Source organism: Ictidomys tridecemlineatus, chromosome 3, assembly GCF_052094955.1.
Source record: "Ictidomys tridecemlineatus isolate mIctTri1 chromosome 3, mIctTri1.hap1, whole genome shotgun sequence".
Lineage (NCBI taxonomy): Eukaryota > Metazoa > Chordata > Mammalia > Rodentia > Sciuridae > Ictidomys > Ictidomys tridecemlineatus.
This window is the reverse complement of record NC_135479.1, coordinates 108,634,907-108,655,191: the sequence shown is the minus strand read 5'-3', so window position 1 is coordinate 108,655,191 and position 20,285 is coordinate 108,634,907. Positions and strand designations below refer to the sequence as shown.

The 20,285-nt window shown below is 33.5% G+C and overlaps 1 non-coding gene across 1 annotated transcript; it reads right to left on the bottom strand.

The window, feature by feature from the left end:
* Positions 1-461: 461 nt before the first annotated feature.
* LOC120884612 (U8 small nucleolar RNA) lies at positions 462-595 on the bottom strand. Its single transcript, XR_005727035.1, has one exon. It is a non-coding gene; the product is annotated as a U8 small nucleolar RNA (small nucleolar RNA).
* Positions 596-20,285: the final 19,690 nt, after the last annotated feature.

Here is a 20,285-nt window from a genome sequence, read left to right as displayed (position 1 = left end):
ATTTTAACTTTGCTGCAGGTCAAATAGTGTCATATAAAATATAAACATGGAAATTGATTTTTTTAAAAATCACTTCAAAACTGAAACTATTTAAAGAATATTTTATTTAACATGTAAAAAAATTTCCAATGTATGGAGTCATATGACTTCTGAAGAAATAAAAGGGTACTATCTTAAGAATTGTCATGTTGGGGCTGGGGATGTGGCTCAAGTGGTAGCGCGCTCGCCTGGCATGCGTGCAGCCCGGGTTCTGATCCTCAGCACCACATACAAACAAAGATGTTGTGTCCGCCGAGAACTAAAAAATAAATATTAAAAAAACTCTCTCTCTCTCTCTCACTCTGTCTTAAAAAAAAAAAGAATTGTCATGTTTATTAAGCTGCTAAAGTGGCTAAGTATTTCATATATGTTGTTCCTTCCTTTTTTTTTTTTTTTTTTTAACTTTCAGATAGCCAGGAAGAATTAGATAGAAGCAATCAGGATGCTGCAGTCCTGATTATTCAGGGAAGCTAATCACATATCATGTGAACTCCAATTATCATGTTTTATCTGCCCTCCAAAAGGAGGAACAGGTAAGGATTATCCCACCTGATGATTGTTCGCTCCTTTCCTTATTAAAAAAAAAAATCTCAAAGTTAGCTTTGAGAAAAGCTAAAAGGAAAACAAAATGACTTATAAATGATTTTGTTATAACAACAAAAAACATTACAAGATACTTATTAAAGATAGCTATGGTATACAACAGAATATCTGTATTATTATTACAAAAACACATTATTTTGATTCATTTTACAGACCATTGAATGGATGCCCAGGCAAAAAAAAAAAGCTTTTTAGTTTTTACTCCTAATTATTAACTATTATAATGAGCCTTGGAAAAAAAGAAATAAAAAATTTGGCGTCTCTGGATATTTACCTGCTGAAATTCAACTATTTTCTAGTGTATATTTCCTTATTTACAATTTAGTAACAAAACTAAATTGCATAAATTAACTGATATTGTTCTTTGCATTTATTATAAGATAACATCTTCCTTGGAAATGTATAAAAACAATGCATTTTGATGCCTGACACAGTGTAGGCACTCAGAAAATTTATTTCCCTCTAATTTCCATTGGTTTCATTAGTATGATGATTATGGTTTTTCCTGTAATACTTTGCTTTGCTAAAATATATTTTTCAGTATTAACACAATATATATTTATGAGCTTTATTGAGGTATTCTTACATATAATAAAACAAATCAAATTGTAGTATACAACTTTATGACTTGAAAATGTAAACATAAACAAAAGTAAATTTAGAACATTTCCTATATTGTAAAAATTTCCTTCATGACACTTTCAAAAAGGAGAAAAATATTCTATGATCTTTATAACCAACAGCATTCTACCAGACTTTTCTTACAATCATTTGACTATTTTAGTTATCTAATGTAGGTCATTTTAACAATAAATGCATTGACTCTCTCTCCTTCATCGAAGAGGTCCTTTGAACAGGGTAGAGGAGAACATGGCTGTAGAGTCACTAATTAAGACCTCCAGAGACCAAGCAGGAAGCAGGTCCGATTTTATTGGGCAATAACCATGTATATATACTCAGGCAGTAGCTAAACAGATTATAGGCAGCCACCAATACAATTTCTGGCCAACTGTCCTTTCAGCAACCAATCAAGGAGTGGGCCCTGGAGCAAGCACAGGGACTGCAACAAATGGCCTCATCCCCAGGGCTATTTCTACTGTATAAGCAGTTTGCCTCTCACATGCCTAGCTTAAGTGCCTAGCTTAGGTGCATAGCTTGTTGGAGTGGTTTGCCACTCAGAAGCCCTAAAATTATGCCATGCACTTATCCCCACAAATAAAACCCACTTGAGATTTATTCTTTTTGTTGCATTACTATGTAGTATGCAGTTATAGGTAAATAATTCAGTGTGCATTTCTATTTACCACCTAATGCAAATGGGTTGGTTTTCCATTCATTTTCAACTGTTATGAATAAAACTTTTATGAGTGAAAGTTTTTTAGTAAATTTGTTTCCATTTTTATTGTCAGCTTTATTGTCACTGTGCCCAAAAGATGTCAAGAACAATTTTAAGAAGAAAAGTTTATTTGGGGGTTCAAAATTTCAGAGGTCTCAATCTATTGATGATCAGCTTCATTGTTCTGAGCCCTAAATAAAGCAAATTTATCAAGGCAAAAGAGAGTGGTGGAGGAAAGTGGCTCAGGACATTGCAAGGAGAGAGAGAGCGCTCCCATTACCATAGGCAAAATATAACCCCCCAAAATTGCCTCCCATGATGCATCTCCTCCAGCCACACTCTACCTGTCTAAAATTATCACCCAGTTATTCCCTCTGAGGGGATTAATGCACTGCTTATGTTAAGAACCTCAAAACCCAATCATTCAACCTGTTTTTTCCTGATTAAGTATGGTGTTGTCTTTGGGTTTGTCCGGGTGATATTGATTTAAGTTTGTTGTATCCTTATTTTTTAATTTATTTTTTTTATTGTGAATGGGTTTTATTTATTTAAAAAAATTATAATTTTTGTAGTTGGACACAATACCTTTATTTTATTTATTTTTTTTTATGTGGTGAGAGGATTGAACCCAGAGCCTCACATGTGCTAGACAAGCATTCTACTGCAGAGCCACAACCCCAGCTCATGAATGGGTTTTAAATTTTGTTGAAGGCTTTGATCACATTGAGATGATTATGCCACTTTTGTTCTTAAGTCTATTAATGTGGTGATTTACTCTTATTAATTTGCATATGTTGAACCAGCCAGTATCACTGGAATGAAACCAATCTTTTGAATATGTTGTTGAGTATGATTCACTAATATTTTATGAAGGATGTTTATCAATTTTATTGGTTTGTAGTTTTTCTTTCTTGATGTGTCCTTTTATGATTTTGGTACCAAAGTGACACTGGCTGTGTAGAATGAGATTGGGAATGTTCTCCTCACTTTCTATTTAATGTAATGATTGGAGGAACATTGATATTACTTATTCTGTTAGAGATTGAGAGTATAGCTAAGAATTAATATGGTCCTGTGTTGGAAATATTTTTTTAATGTGAAAAACTCACTGGATTTATTCACACAAACTAGAATAGCAAGGATCAAGGATTCCTTATATGAAATTACTTGGGGATTGCAGAAAAAATTGTACCAAACAAAGAAGGAAATTTAAAACTTATAAAAATATGAGACTTTGAATAATTTTTATTTTTAAGATTTTTATTAGATTCAAGGATAATATCTGCCCCTACACCCACCGGATTTTCATCTCAAAAAGACTTTATTCCAAAATTATGTTTCATAACTTGAATTCCCACATTTTTAAAATTTATTCTAACTTGTTATATGTGACAGCAGAATGCACTTCAATTCATATGACACATACATAGCACAATTTTTCATATCTCTTGTCATACACAATGTAGAGTCACACCATGCATGTCTACATACATGTACAAAGAGTAACGATGTCCATCTCATTCCACTGCCTTTCCTACTCCCATGTTCCCTCCCTTTACCTCCCTCCCCTTTGCCCTATCTAGAGTTCTTCTATTTCTCCCACGTGCCTCCCATTCCCATTATGAATCAGCATCCCTATATATCAGTGAAAACATTTGGTCTTTGGTTTTAGGGGATTGGCTTAGTTCACTTAGTATGATATTCTCCAACTCCATCCATTTGCCTGCAAATTTCATGATTTTATTCTCTTTTAATGTTGAGTAATATTCCATTGTGTATATATACACCACGTTTTCTTTATCCATTCATCTACTGAAGGGCATCTAGGTGGGTTCTACAGTTTAGCTATTATAAATTGTGCTACTATAAATTTGACGTGGTTGCATCCTTGTAGTATGCTGATTTTAAGTCCTTTGGGTATAGACTGAGGACTGAGATAACTGGGTCAAATGATGGTTTCATTGTTGGTTCTCTAAGGCATCTCCATAATGCTTTCCCTATTTACTGCACCAATTTGCAGTCCCACCAACAATCATGATTCTGCCTTTTTCCCTACATCCTTGCCAACACTTATTGTTGTTTGTATTCTTAATAACTGCCATTCTGACTTGAATGAGATGAAATCTTGGAGTAGTTTTGATTTGCATTTCTTTAATTGCTAGAGTTGTTGAACATTTTTTTCATATATTTGTTGATTTATTGTATACCATCTTCTTTAAAGCATCTGTTAAGATCTGTTTAGTTCCTTGGCCCTTTATTGATTGTGTTATTTTGTGTGTGTGTGTGTGTGTGTGTGTGTGTTAAGATTTTTGAGTTCTGCATATATTCTAGAGATTAATGCTCTATTTCATTTGTGTGTGGTAAAAATTTGGTTCCATTCTGTAGGCTCTGTATTTGCTTTACTGATTTTTTCCTTTGCTGAGGAAAGGCTTTTTAGTTTGAATCCATCCCATTTATTGATTCCTAATTGTAATTCTTGCACTTTTTATCAACACTTCCATATCAGGGTGTCTTACTGGTATGTGCCTAGAAATTTATCCATTTTATTTATTTAAAAAAATTGGAGGGGAGTATAAATTTTCCATACAGTCCCTAATGATGTCCTCATTTCTGTGATGGCTGTTGTGGCATCTATTTTTCATCTCTTATTTAATTAATTTGGACCTTTTTTTCTTTTCCTTTTTATTTTTGTAAGTTTAGTTAAGAATTTATCAGTCTTGTTTTTCTTTAATAAACAAACTCTTCATTATGCTTAACTCTTTTTTCCTTTGGTTTATTCCTTCTTTTGTGTTGCTTACCACACTGCCTGTTGAATTGGCTCTTAGGTGCTCCAATTGCTTGTAATAGGGAGTATAGAATATAAATTTCTATTAGAGTTTTGTCCAAACAGAAAAAATAAATAACACTACCCTCATTCTATTTAGAATTCATTTAGAATTCTAAATAGAAAGATCCAGCACTTAGAACCTAGATCTGATTGGAACTTTTAGAACTATTGTGTGGCATTTAATCTGGCCAGATTACATAAACAAATCTTTGGGTCAGGCAAATGACAATTTCTGATAGCTGTCTGGATCTCAGGTGTTGCTTGAGAATTGTTACTTAAAGTGCAGGGTAAGAAACTGTCTTTGGTGGAATGTCTACGGCAGGTTTCACACATTTTATTGCCCTCTTCAAGCATTCATGTGAGGCACCAGTATCAAAGAAAAAACAAGTTTTACTTCTGTCCATATCTTGAATCCTGAGTGTTTTAGTAACCTTTTCTTTCACTGTGACTAAAAGTACCTTACAAGAACAATTAGAGAAGTAAAAGTTTATTTGGGAGATCATAATTTAAGAGGTCTCAGCCTAGATGGCCAATCCCATTGCTCAGGGCCCCAGGTGAGGCAAAACATCATAGCTGAAGACTGGTGGAGGACAGTGGCTCAAGACATCACAACAGGAAGCAGAAGTGGGAGTGAGGGAGATCTCCACTCAATAGGACAAAACATAACCTCCAAGGGCACACCTCCAATGGCAAACCTCCTGTACACACACTCTACCTGCCTACAGTTATCGCCCAGTTAACCCATAATGGTGGATTGTTGTACTGATTAAGTTAAGATTCTCATCACCCAGTCATTTCATGTCTAAATTTTCTTGCATTGTCTCACAAATAATCTCTTGTTGGATACATCATATATAAACCATAACACTCTGCTCCGGTCCCCAAAATTTCATTCCCATCTCACACTGCAAAATATATTTAGTCCATTTCCAAGGGTCCCCATAGTCTTAACAGTTCAAACATTGCCCAAAAGTATGAGTCTACAGTCTCTTCTGAGACTCCAGGCAAACTCTGAGCATGAGCTCCTATAAAAATCAAAAGCAAGTACACAAATTCAATATATAAAGGCCCAGAGTAAACATTTCCACTCTAAAATGGACAAATAGGGACATAGAAGTAAGGATTGAGACCAAAGCAAGACTGAAATTCTGCTGGGCAAACAAGTCCTGTAGCTCCATTTCCAGCATATGTAACACATAGCATTGTGTTGTGCACCCCAAAGGGTTTGTGTAGCTCTACCCCTATGACCTTGCTGTTTCCAGCCTATATGGCCTCTCTCTTGGCTTGACTCTGATTCCTGTAGCTTCCCTTGGCAGACTTTCCATGGTACTGATATTTCTTAATCTTAGGGGTCTCTACTGAAGTTTCAGCTTCCTTTCCCCATCTCTATTCATCACCCTTTCAGGGGCAGCCTGCAAGTTCTCTGACCCAGCTGCACTTTACCCAGACTACTAGGCCTTTCTTCAAATTACTTTTTTAAATAAGTGGAAGACTTCATGACCCCTCACAAGAGCATCTTTTATTCCTGCAAAACTAGCAGCATATGGTTGATCCCATCATCTCAAACAGCAGCCTACTGTCCAGGGAGCATGGCTGCAGCACCCTCTGAGGGCCTGTGTATCTAAACATGGTAAAAGAACTTCCTAGATCACCTGTGTAAGCAGGGTTCCCCACTGGTCTCTGATCAAAGAAAATTTTACTTTTTCACCCTTGAACATGAACTGGGTGTGTTCCTGCCAATTCCTGAGATTCCTTCAATCCATCTTTCCTATTTTCACTGGGCAAAGTCTTTAGCATTTCTTTAGTGGCTCTGCTGTCTTTTACAATTATACCCTAATTATTTAATTTATGTTAACCCATAATGGTGGATTGTTGTACTGATTAGGTTAAGATTCTCATCACCCAATCATTTCATGTCTAAATTTTCTTGCATCTTCTCAGTATTTTGGGCTGTAGAATCTTATTATTTAAGTATCACTTATATTTTCTAGAGTCTATGTGTGTGTGTATATGTGTATATGTGTGTGTCTCACCTATTTGTATATCATGTTAAGCACACTGAGTGGCAGTCCTTTGATATTTGGCATCTTGATTTACATATTAATCAGTCTATGAAATTTTTTATTCTATATTGATTGACCACCTTTATTATGTCAGATATCATTCATAACTATTGATAAGCTCGTGTTCAGGACCCCCAAAATACCACCAGAGACCAAGGTCGATGTAAGCAGCAAAGAGGTGTTTATTGGGAGCTAGCTTGATCCTCTGCACACACAGCAACTGGTGATACTGAGAGGCTCTGAGCCCAGGGTTTGCAGCAGTTTTATACACTCTTTGGGGAAGTCAGGGACTTTACATACATCATAGCATCTCTTAGCAAATCATCACACACCACAGGAAAATCATAAAACAACTCTAAAACATGATTAGCACATTCACTGGCGGGAATAAGTTGGGTAAGGGTGATGGATTAGTACAAGAGGGGGATTCATTTGAACTAATTAGTTTAAGCCACAAGAGGAGTACGTGCTGAACTACATCGTTTCTTAACCTATTATCAACCAACATAAACTACTGGGGGGTTCATCTGGCATCACAGGTATTTTCCCTGTCTCATGCTGATTGGTGGTTGCTAGGGGTTTGCTATGGGTCCTCACCTGGCCTGATGTAGTCAGGGACACCTGGTGCCACAGATCTCTCCTGTTATATGCAGACAAACAACTCAGCAGGATGGGTATGTGCCTAGGAACGCTCTGTGGGTTTTTCCAAGGACAAGGGCCATGCCCCCTTCCTTGGACAGGCTTTGCTCTGAGGTAGAGGCTGGTTTCTCAAAAATGGAGTCACATCAGTTTCCCACTATCAGCTAAAAAACATCAATTTTGATTCATTGTTCAATGTTTTAAAATACGAGATTATCCTTTTTGTTAATAAAACTAAGTATAAAAATGAAGTAGATTGAATAATGCTTACATACATAATGTATGTAGGCATATAATAATAATAATAATATATTATATATATATATATATATATATATTGTCTCAACATGATGAATACTTTCTATATAAAAAAATTGACTATGTTTAGGAAAAAGTTATTTATTCCTTTAGTGATTTCTAAATAGGTGAGAAATAGATTTTCACAGGATTGTTGTTTCACTTCATTGTCTTTGCTTTTATCTTATGAGACTATATTTAAACATATGACAGAGTGCTTTTACTTTCTTTTACAAGTTCTTTTTACTCTCTCTTTTTATTTTCTTGCTTTATATTTGAGTATGAATTTTTTTTCTTTTTTAAATAAAAATTTTAAATCAATCCATTAGAAAGAAAATTAAATTTTCTATGTAATAAGTTATAACTTATGAATTTAAATTTATTACAAACTGTTAAAATGTATACACTTATAAATGTTTTCTAGTTTGTATATTTTATTTCATCAATGTTGTACTCTGCTATGTCTAATCTTGCCAAAAACTTTCTCTTCCTGGAATTTTGAGTTAGGTATATTTAAATTTTCCTACCAGTATTGTTCATTTTATAAGTTTTTATATTCCCAAACTTTGTAAAAGTTCTCTTTTTTAATCTTGACTACTTTTTATTTTTCATTTCTTCAAAACAAAGGGTTTTTTTTCTGCTTTTTTTTATAGAAGAGATTTTCATTTTAATTTTGCTTTCACTAATAAAATGCAACAATACAGAAAATTAAAAAAAATAGTTGGGATAATGGAACCATAAAAATAAAATAGGAAATTCTGAATTATTCATGTACTATTAATATGAAAAGACATCTTCTTATTGTTTTTAAACAAAGAAATTAATATGGCAATAAAAACAGTCAAATATAGATAAAAATTTGACTTTAATTAAATCAAGACACTTCTCATTAGTATAAAACAAAAATTCTTATATTTAGAAGGAAGGAAAATTCTTTTATTACATTTAATTTCATTTGAAATTTAGGTAATTTGTTCTTTCTTCAATCCAGCCTATCTGTCTTAAATTGGATATCACAGAAAGTTTCTGGCTGTAGCATTTTATGTTTAAAATACAAATTTACATTTATATCATCTAATGCTGGTGAGGAAAAATACAGTAAGCATATACGTACATTTTATTAATGTTCTAACAATAGTCAATGATTGAAAAACACTAATAAAAATCTTACAGTCTATCTAGAAGTTCATGGAAAAAAAGCTTAATATCTCCGGTTTTTTTTTGTTTTTTGTTTTTTGTATTTTAAAAATTCTCACTTTATTTGATTCATGAAATACCTCCTGTAGGAGAAGGAGACAAGAGGGTAGATTAACTGGAAGCAGAGTTTCTCACAACTCTGTGACAGATGACTCAAAGAATGAGTGAACTGCTTTTCTGTGAGGTGAATGAAAAAAGCTGTTCACTGATGTTCAATTTTAGACAGAGATCCCTGAAGACTAGAAAATTTGGGTTATATCAGACAAGGATGAGGAAAAGTATTGGAGCTGAGCTCCTGGTGGGAGTTGGCCAAATTAGTACACAAGGTCAAAAGAAGAGTGTAAAAGTGCATCTCTTTCCCTTGTTTCCATTTCTCTCTTTTACTAACAGCCAAACTCCACGGTTTTCACTTTCGCTCTTCCTTTAATTTTTTTCTTACATTTTTCTCCTCCCCATTCATAAACAGTACATCCTATGTTGCCTCCATATTTACCCTATTCACTTCTTAAATCCATAAACCCTTTTCTAACCCTTTCTCCTCTTCTTTCCCCTTAATGAACTTTATCTTTATTTTTTGATGTAATTCTGCTTATTTAACTTCAGAAACATTTCATCTTTCTAAACATACAAAAAAAAATAACATAACATTTCAAATTGTATGTAAGTACAGAAGTTCTTGAGCTCTCATTGATGTGGTGGCCCTTCGCTGACAATGAAGAGTTCTATACTTTGTTGGAAAACAAAGTTTAAAATCTATTGTATTTAACTGAAAAAAAAATTAAAACACTTCTCATGCCAGATGACTTTCCTTTTTCCACAAGTAAGAAAGGAAGCAGAATGCTTTATCACTATGTACAAAGACAACACAACCTGATGCTATATGGATGTCCACTGCAGTGTCAACAGATCCAGCCTCACCGTGCATGCCCCGAGCTTCACTCCATAGCCTCAATGCCAAGAAAGGGGCATCAATAATTTTTTTCCCAATTGATTTGTTCTTTTATTACAATTCTAGATATGTACAATTGATAATTGAGAATTTGTACCCAATAGCCATATAGTTAGAACCACCTTCTAAGTTTTTTTTTTTTTTTTAATGGCAGAAACATATTCAAATGCCTTGTCCCACCAACCACAAAGTACACAGAGGATAGCAGGAGAGTGCCTTTTTATTTAAAAAGTGTTTGGAAATATATAAAACTTCCATAGAGTTTCAGGATGCTCTAGACACCAAGGGCCATATCATGTAAACCACTGCCAATTTCTAGAGCACTTTTGAGAGAATACAATATGATCGTGATCAAATTCTGTAATTGATCCTAATGAGAATAGGGATCATGGTGTTCCTATACTCTAAGGTATCTCCTCTTCTTCCTCTTCATCTTCCTCTTCCACCATTTCTGGGTAATGTTAGCAGGATCCTTTATGCCATAAAATTGTCCTTTAGACTTAGAGTCAGCAACTTCCTTCTCATATTTATCCTTGAAGTTTGCAGCCTTAGTGATGTATGGCTGCTTTTCACTGTCACTTAAATTATAACACATCTCACCCAGCTTTTTTGTCACGTCTCCAAAAGAGGTACCAGAATTTGTGGACTTAATCTTGGGGCAGAATTTTGAACAAAACGACTACAGATGGTGATCTTTTGGAGGAATTCGGGTCCTTTTTCTTCTTACTTCACTTAGAAAGTCCATAATCATTCATTTCCCAATCATAGCATACTTTATCTGCCTTTGTCATTCATCAAATTCAGATATTATCTTCCCAGATCTTGTCTTCTACTCTCAGAGACTTCTTGGAAAATTCTGCAAAATTGACAGCAACTTCTTCAATTTTTCCATATGTTCTTCTCTAAATGTTGCACAAAGAAGGCATAAGCAGACATTTTTCCCTTTTCTTTTATGGGTTTACCTTTAGCCATCCTGATTGTATTGTTTGCTAGTCTCAATGAACTCTGTCTTTAACTTATCCTAACACTAATTGATTTATAAAATGCCGGACCCCACTACTAATGCTATAGCAACAATTAATAAAACAGAAGTCATAGAAAACATCTATTTTTTGATTTTAAGCCAGATATACTTCATGATTACTTATTATCTTTATTTATAGAAACTTATGAGCCTACCTTTGTTGTTTATTGTGTCACATAACTTTGTAAATGTTCATCTAAGTATTAAATATTTAGTGCTTTATATTGCATGCATAGTTAGTTGCATTTATTGGGCTTCCCCCAATCTATGAAGTAAAGGAAACTTACAGGACCATCAAAAGCACATAAAATAGCAGCTCTGCTGCTTCATATTTATTCAGATAGATGAATAGACACAAATAATATTAAAAAAGCAAGGGAACAAACTATCTCAAACAAACCAGAATTGCTCAATAGCAGACTTCACTACAGTAGAGGAATGTAAGAGAAGAAATTTAGAAAGTTAATTGCTAAATTAATTTATGATATAAAAGGTAATGTAAGGAGTGAAATCACAGATAAGATACAAAAAGTGAAAGATCTCTTAAATACAGAAGTAGAAATTCTAAAGAAAAAATCAGTCAGAAATTACTGAAATTAAGGAATCAATAAAACAAATTAAAAATTCAATGGAAAGCATCACCAATAGACTAGACCACTTGGAATATAGATTTTCAGATAACAAAGATGAAGTATGTAATCTTTAAAATAAAGGTGATCATAGAGGAAAGATGTTAAGAGATCACAAATATAATTTTCAAGAAATATGGGATATCATTAAAAGGCCAAAGATAACATTCATATGGGTAGACAAAGTGGAAAATAAATGCATAATCTTTTTGATGAAATAATAACAAAAATTTTCTAAATCTCAAGAATGAAATGAAAAATCCAATACATGAAGCATACAGGACTCCAAATGTATATAATTTAAAAAGACACATTACTAAGCAAATTATTATGACAATACCTAACAAACAGAATGAGAATAAAATTTTAAAAGCAGCTAGAAGAGGGGAAAAAAAAGACTGATCACATCTAGATGCAAACCAATCCAGATCTCATCTAATTTTTCAATCCAGACCCTAAAAGCTAGGAGGACTTGGAAAAATATATAAGAAGTTCTGAAAGCAAACAAACAAACAAACAAAAATGGTTGTCATCCATGAATACTATCTCTAGCAAAATTAAGCTTTAGATTTAAAGATGAAATAAAAATTAAAACACTAGAAAACAAAAAGAATAAAGGGATCATAACTCAATATTTTAAAAGCTATATATGTTAAACCCAAGGCCAATATCATTTCAAATGGAGAAAAACTGAAAACATTCAATCTAAAAGATGAACAAGCTAGGGATACCTACTTTCCCCACTTCTATTCAATATAGTCCTTGAATCTCTAGCCAGAGAAAGAGGCAAACGAATGAAATCAAAAGGATATAAGTAGAAAATGAAGAGCTAAAACTATCTCTGTTTGTCAATGACATGATCCTATATTTAGAAGACCCAAACCCCTTCCCCATAAAACTTTTAAAATTTGAAATAAATTCAGCAATATAATAGGATATAAAATTAATACTAATGATTAATCAGCTAAAAATATTAGGAAAACCATTTCATTAACAATATCCTCAAAAAAATAAAATTCTAGGGGATCAATCTAGGAAAAGAGGTGAAAGAACTCTACAGTGAAAATTACAGAAGACTAAGGAAATACATTGGGAAGATCTTACAAGCTATAAAGACTTACTGTATTCTTGGATAGGCATAATTAATATTGTCAAAACAGCCATACTACCAAATGTGCAATACAGACAGATTCAATGCAATTCCCATCAAAATTACAATGATGTTCTACATGAAAGCAGAAAAAAATATTTACAAAATTTATTTGATAAAGCAAGAGGCCCAGAAGAGCCAAAAAGAGTCTCAGAAAGAAAAGTGAAGCAGGTGGCATCACAACACTAGACCTAAAATTATACTACAGAGATATAGTTAATAAAAAGAGCATGGCATTGGCACCAAAAATAGGCAAGAAGATGAATGGAACAGAATAGAAGACACAGAGACAAATCTTCAAAAATACATACTAGACAAAGGCACCAATAATATACACTGGAGAAAAGACACTCTCTTCAACAAATCATGCTGGGAGACCTAGAAATTCATATGTAGTAAAATTACCCTTTTCTCTCTCTCACCCTGCAAAAAATTCAACTCAATGTGGATCAAGAACCTAGGTATTAGATCAGAAACACTATACATACTAGAAGAAAAGGTAGGCTCAATGCTCCAATGTATTAGCTCAGAAAATGATTTCTTTATTAAGATGCCTAAAGACAAGAAATAAAATCAATAATGGATAAATGGATGGTATAAAACTGAATAGCTTTTTCAAAGAAACCATTCAAGAGCATGAAGAGAAAGCCTACGGAAGGGGAGAGATTCTTTGCCACTGTACCTCAGATAGAGCATTAATTTCCCGAATAAAAATATATAAAGAACTCAAAAACAACAAGAGAAACCAAACACACACACACACACACACACACACACAAATATCGCAGTCAATAAATAAGCAAAGACACTTAAAAGACACTTCACAGAAGGAGAAATACAAATAACTAACAAGTATATGAAAAAAATGTTCAACATCTCTTGCAATTAGAGAAGTACAAATTTAAACTATACTGAGATTTTATCTCACTCCAGACACAATGACCATTATTAATAATACAGGTAACAATAAATATTGGTAAGGTTATTGGGGAAAACATACACTTATACATTGCTTGTGCGACTGCAAATTGGTGCAACCACTATGGAAAGCAGTATGAAGATTCCTCAGGAAACTTGGAATGAGACCACCATTTGACCCAAGTGTCCTACTCCTTTGTATATATCCAAAGGCCCTAAAATCAGCTTACTACATACACTGAGGCAACAATATTTTATTATTATTATTTTAGTTTCTGATGGACCTTTATTTAATTTATTTATTTATATGCAGTGCTGAGAATCAAACTCAGTGCTTCACACATGCTTGGCAATCACTCTACCACTGAGCCGCAACCCCAGCCCCACAAAAAAATTTATAGCAACTCAATTCACAATAGCTAAGCTATTGAACTAATATACATACCTAATATAATAATGTATGTAACAAATGAGTGGATAAATAAAATACAACATATATACACAATAAAGTATTACTCAGCCATAAAGAAGAATGACTTTATGATATTTGCTAGGAAATGGATGAATATGGAGACTATTTTGCTAAGAAAAGTAATCTGGTCACCAAAATCTATAGGTAAAAAGTTTTATCTTATATGTGGAAACTAACCCAAAGTAAGGGGGAGGGGAATTGATAAGAAGAATAGAATTTCTGTAGATTGGACAATGGAAAGTGGAGAAAAGGAAGGGAGTTTAAGCAAACGAAATACAATGGAATGACTCTGACATGATTTTTCTATGTACAAATATGAAAACAACACAGTGAGTCCCACTATAAGAATGAGACACTAACTAGAACAAGATATATTCCATGCTTATATCAAAATGGATTCTACTGTTATGTGTAAATAAAAAAACAACCAATAAATTTTTAAAAAATGCCTCCTATATTAATAAACACTATCCATATAACTAAGGTGATTCAAAGTAATATAATACCAATTGTTCAATGAGCAGAGATTACTAAATACCAGCCCAAATTGGACTAAATTTTTGCTTTAAATAATATATTTATTATCATTACTCAAAGGATTCCATATTTATCATTATGAATACTGTTTCTCTATATGCTATTTGCCATTATAATGCCATTATAATTATCATTATGAATACTCTTTCTCTATATGCTAGCAATCATTGTAAGATATTTTCAAATTGCTTTTATTTTGCATTTAATTTTAATCGACAAAACAACAATGCATATGTATGGGTACAATGTGATATTTGGATAAATGTATACAACATGTAATGATTAGAAGAAGGTAACTGATATATTTGTCACCATAACATATATCATTTCTGAGTGTTGGGAACATTTGAAATTCTTTCTACTAGCTATTTTGAAGTATGCTTTTAATTTTTTTCAAACATAATTACACTACTGTACTATAGAAAACTTGAAATTATTTCTCCTATTCAACTGTTCCCATGTAACTATTGATCATCCACTCTCCATCTGTCCCTCTTCTATCACTTCTCAGTCTCTAGTAATCACTATTTTACTATCCACTAGTATGAAATCAACCTTTTCAGTTTCCACATATGAGCAAGAACATTCAAGTTTTACTTTTCTGTGCCTAAATTATTTTACTGAATTTAATGTCCTTTAGTTTCAAACAGGTTGCTATAAATGACAAGTTTGTTATGATTAAAGAATATTCCACTGTATATATGTGTATGTGCATATAAAAGTGTGTGTGTGTGTGTGTGTGTGTGTGTGTGTGTGTGTGTCCTTGATCAACCTAGGTATATATGGCATTTGACGTATTTTGAACAGTGCTGCAGTAAACAATGGAGTGCAGATATCTCTTTAGCATAATGATTTTCTTTTTATGGATACATAATCAGGGATGGAATTGCTGGATGATGTGACAATTACATTTCTACTTTTATAAGGAAACTTTGTACTATTTTTTCTAAACACTTTGCTAATTTATATTTGCACATATGTTTTCCATATTCTTGCCAGGATGTGTCTTGTTTAGCCTTTTGATATTATCCATTCTAAGTAGGTTTAGATGACTTCTCACTCTGGTTTTGATATATATTCCCTTATGATCAGTGCTACTGAGGATTTTTATATACTTGTTCATGATTTGTTGTGAAGACTGGTGACTTGGATCATGGTCTTTGACTGCCTTGGAGCTGTGGCTGTATTTTGCCCTGAGAACTTTCCATGCAAAGATGAGCATTGAGAGTGTCCAGGAGCTACGGTGATGCCCTACCGAGGGAGTTCTTTGCAAAGGTATGAAACAATAAAAATCTTGACCTTGAGCTGAGACACCAGCTTCTGTAGATAGAGGATTCTGAGCATACCAAGACAACCACAATAACTTACAAGCACTGCAACCTTCAAGTCCACCTGCTTTACAGAAACTTTCCCACAAATAACCTTTTGATGGTAAAACTTATACAATAAATGTGCTGTGCTAACTCTGGGTCACTGATCCCCCATCAAAGGTTTGTGTCTCACCTGGTCCCAACTTTCTTTTTGTAAATGTTGTCTTTCTAACCCCCTTATTACCCCTCACCAGTCTTTAAGTTTTGGCCTTGTGGGCCACAGCAGTTGGCACTCATACAGGGACCAGACACAGGGGAACTTCAATGATTAGATTACGGGACACTCCTGAGGACATGCATCAGAAAAAGAAAGGTAAGGAGTATAAAATGTCTCTTATGTATGGAAGCTAACCCAAAGTAAATATGGGACATGCAGTTTCCAAAAAGAGGAATCTTTACATACAAATGCTTAGACTAATTGCTTAAAACGTAAGAAATAAAAAGAAAGAAAGAAAGAAAGAAAGGAAGGAAGGAAGGAAGGAAGGAAGGAAGGAAGGAAGGAAGGAAGGAAGGAAGGAAGGAAGGAAGGAAGGAAGAAAGAAAGGGGGAAAAAAGTTCTTCAGAGCAAACATAACCTATAGCACTACACCTTTAGAGTTTGATTTTATAAAAGAAAAAAAAAGTTAAAATGTTCTATGCCTGAGGTTTTGCCTCTCAAGTTCAAACATCAGCTTTCCTTACTTCTTCGCTTCTTCTAAATCTCCATCTCTCCTAGGCTTGCATATAAAATGTAAATTGCAGAGGCAATTATTCAGAACCAGTTTGAGACCAAAGGGGGAGAAAAGTGTTACTTTTAAATTCAAGCTGCTGTGGGACCTAAATGACTGGCTATCTCATCTGCTTTCTCACTCTAAAATCCTTATTTCTTAACAAGTTTCTCCCTAAACACTATGACACAGGGAGTAAAATGGAATGATGTCATCTACATAGACTTTACTTTAAAAGGTTTTACCTCGGGATTTCAGGAGTCTCTTTAAATATCTGGAATGACTGCAAGCTGACTCAAAAATACACTCTGATCCAACAAAGTTCTTCTACATGCTCTTCTACTGAGGCATTTATGGCTGTGTCATTCTTGTACCTCCTATTTTATAAAATTCTTTTTTTTAAATTTAGTTGTTCTAATCATTCATACATGAGAGCAGAATGCTCTTCAATTCATTGTACACAAATGGAGCACAATTTTTACTTTTCTGATTGTACCTAAAGTAGCATCTCACCATTTATGCAATCACACATGTACTTAGAGTAATGTTGTCCATCTCATTCTACCATCTTTCCTACCACCATGCTCCTCTCCCCTCTCTTTACTCCATTGAAAGATCTTCCTCTCATCTCCCCCCCCCTCATTATGGATTAGCATCCACTTATCAGAGAAATATTTCGGCCTTTGGGTTTTTGAGATTGGCTTACTTTGCTTAGCATGATATTGTCTAACTCCATCCATTTACCTCTAACTGCCTTAATTTTATTCTCCTTTGTTGCTGAGTAATATTCCATTGTGTATATATACCACAGTTTCTTTATTCATTCCTCTATTGTAGGGCCCCTAGTTTGGTTCATCAAGGACAGTTTGGCTATTGTGAATTGTGCTGCTATCAACATTGATGTGGCTGTGTCCATGTAGTATGTTTGTTTTTTGTTTTTTTTTTAAGTCCTTTGGGTATAGACCAAAGAGTAGTATAGCTGGGTCAAATGGTGGTTCCATTCCAAGTTTTAAAATGAATCTCTATACAATTTTCCAGATTGGCTATACCAATTTGCAGTCCCACGAGTAATGTGTGTGTCTTTACCCCCGCATCCTCATCAACACTTATTGTTGTTTTTATTCTTGATAACTGCCATTTTAACTGGAGTGAAATAAAATCTTAGTTTTGATTTGCATTTCTATAATTGCTAGGGATGTTGAACATTTTTTCATACATTTGTTGATTGATTTTATATCATCTTCTGAGAAGTGTCTCTTCAGCTCCTTAGCCCATGTATTGATCAGGTTATTTGTTGTTTTTATGTGTTAAGTTTTTTAATTTCTGTATACATTTTTGGAGATTAGTGTCTATCTGACATGCTTGTGGCAAAAATTTGCTTCCAAACATAGGCTTTCTCTTTACCTCATTTTTTTTTTCTGAAAAGAAGCTTTTTAGTTTGGATCCATCCCATTTATTGATTCTTTATTTCATTTATTGTGTTTTAGGAGTCTTGTTAAGGAAATTGGGGCCTAATCTGACATGATGAAGATTTGGGCCTAATCTACTTCTATTACTTAAAGGGTCTCTGGTGTAATTTCTAGGTACTTCATCCACTTTGAATTACTTTTGTGTATGGAATTTAGTATCATTTTGCAGCATATGGATTTCCAGCTCTCTCAGCACCAATTGTTGAAGAGGCTATCTTTTCTTCAATGTATGTTTTTGGTGCTTTTGTCTAGTATGAGATAACTGGCTTTTTGTGGGTTTGTCTCTGTGTCTTCTATTATGTACCATAGGTTTACAAGTCTATTTTGGTGCCAATACCATGATGTTTTTGTTACTATAGCTTTGTAGTACAGTTTAAGATCTAGTATTGTGATGCCTCCTGCTTCACTTTTCTTGCTAAAGATTGTCTCTTATTTTTCCAAATGAATTTTAAGATTATTTTTGTATCTATAAAGAATGACTATGGGATTTGAATTGGAATCAAATTGAATCTGTATAGTGCTTTGGGTATTATGGCCATTTTGACAATATTAATTCTGCCTATGCAGGACATGGGAAATCTCTCCATCTTCTAAAGTTTCCTTCAATTTCTTTCTTTAGTGTTCTCTAATTGTCTTTGTAGAGGTCTTGCACCTCTTTTTTAAAATTGATTACCAAGGTGGTTTTTTTTATGCTATTGTAAATGGGGTAGTTTTCCTAATTTCTCTTTCAGAGAATTTATTACTGATGTATAGAAATTCATTTGATTTATGGGTATTTACATTGTTGAATTCATTAATTAATTCTAGAAGTTTTCTGGTGGAATTTTTTGGATCCTCTATGTATAGAATTATGTCATCTGCAAATAATGATAGTTTGAGTCCTTCTTTTCCTATTCATATCTCTTTAATTTCTTTCATCTTTCTAATTGCTTTTGCTAGACTTTCAAAAACTATGTTGAATAGAAGTGGTGAAAGAGGGCCTCCCTGTCTTGACCCCTTTTTTAGTGGAAATACTTCCAAATTTTTTTTCCATTTAGAATGACATTGGTCTTGGGTTTAGCATAGATATCTTTTACAATGTTGAGGTGTATTCCTACTATCCTAGTTTTTCTAGTGTTATGAATATGCAAGGGTGATGTTTTATGTCAAATGCTTTGTCTGCATCAATTGATATAAGCACATGATTCTTATATTTAACTCTATTGATGTGATGAATTATGTTTATTGATTTCTATATGTTGAACCAACCTTGCATCCCTAGAATTAACTCCACTTGATAATGATGCAAAATTTTTAAATATGTCTTTGTATGCAATTTACCCGATTTTATTGAAAATTTTTGCATCTATGTTATTCAGGGATATCATTCCTTGATGTGTCTTTGTCTGGTTTTGGTATCAGGATGATATTAGCTTCATAGAATGAGTTTGGAAGGGTTTCCTCCTTTTCCATTTCATGGAATAATTTGAGGAGTACTGGTATTAATTCTACTTTGTATGTCTTATAGACATTGGTTGAGAATCCATCTGTCCCTGGGCTTTTCTTGGTTGGTAGGCGTTTAATGGTGTCTTCTACTTCCTTGTTTGAAATTGATCTCTTTAAATTTCGTATGTCCTCCTGGCTCAGTTTTGGCAGATTATATACCTCTAGAAATTTATCAGTATTTTTGAGGTTTTCTATTTTACTTCAGTATAAATTTTTAAAATAGTTTCTAATTGTCTCCTGCATTTCAAGTGTCTGTTTTAATATTTCCTTTTTATCACAAATTTTAGTAATTTGAATTTTACTCTCCTTCTTTTCATTGGAGTGACTAAGTGTTTGTCAGATTTATTTTTTTTCCAAAAAAAACCCCCAGATTTTTGTTTTATCAATTTTTTGAATTGTTTTTTGTTTGTTTGTTTGTTTCAATTTAATTGATTTCAGCCCTGATTAAAACTATTTCCTCTCTTCTTCCACTTTTGTTGTTGGTTTGTTATTCTTTTTTAGGGCTTTGAGATGTTATGTCAGGTCATTTATTTTTTTACTTTTTCTTCTTTTATTGAAGGAGCTTAATGCAATG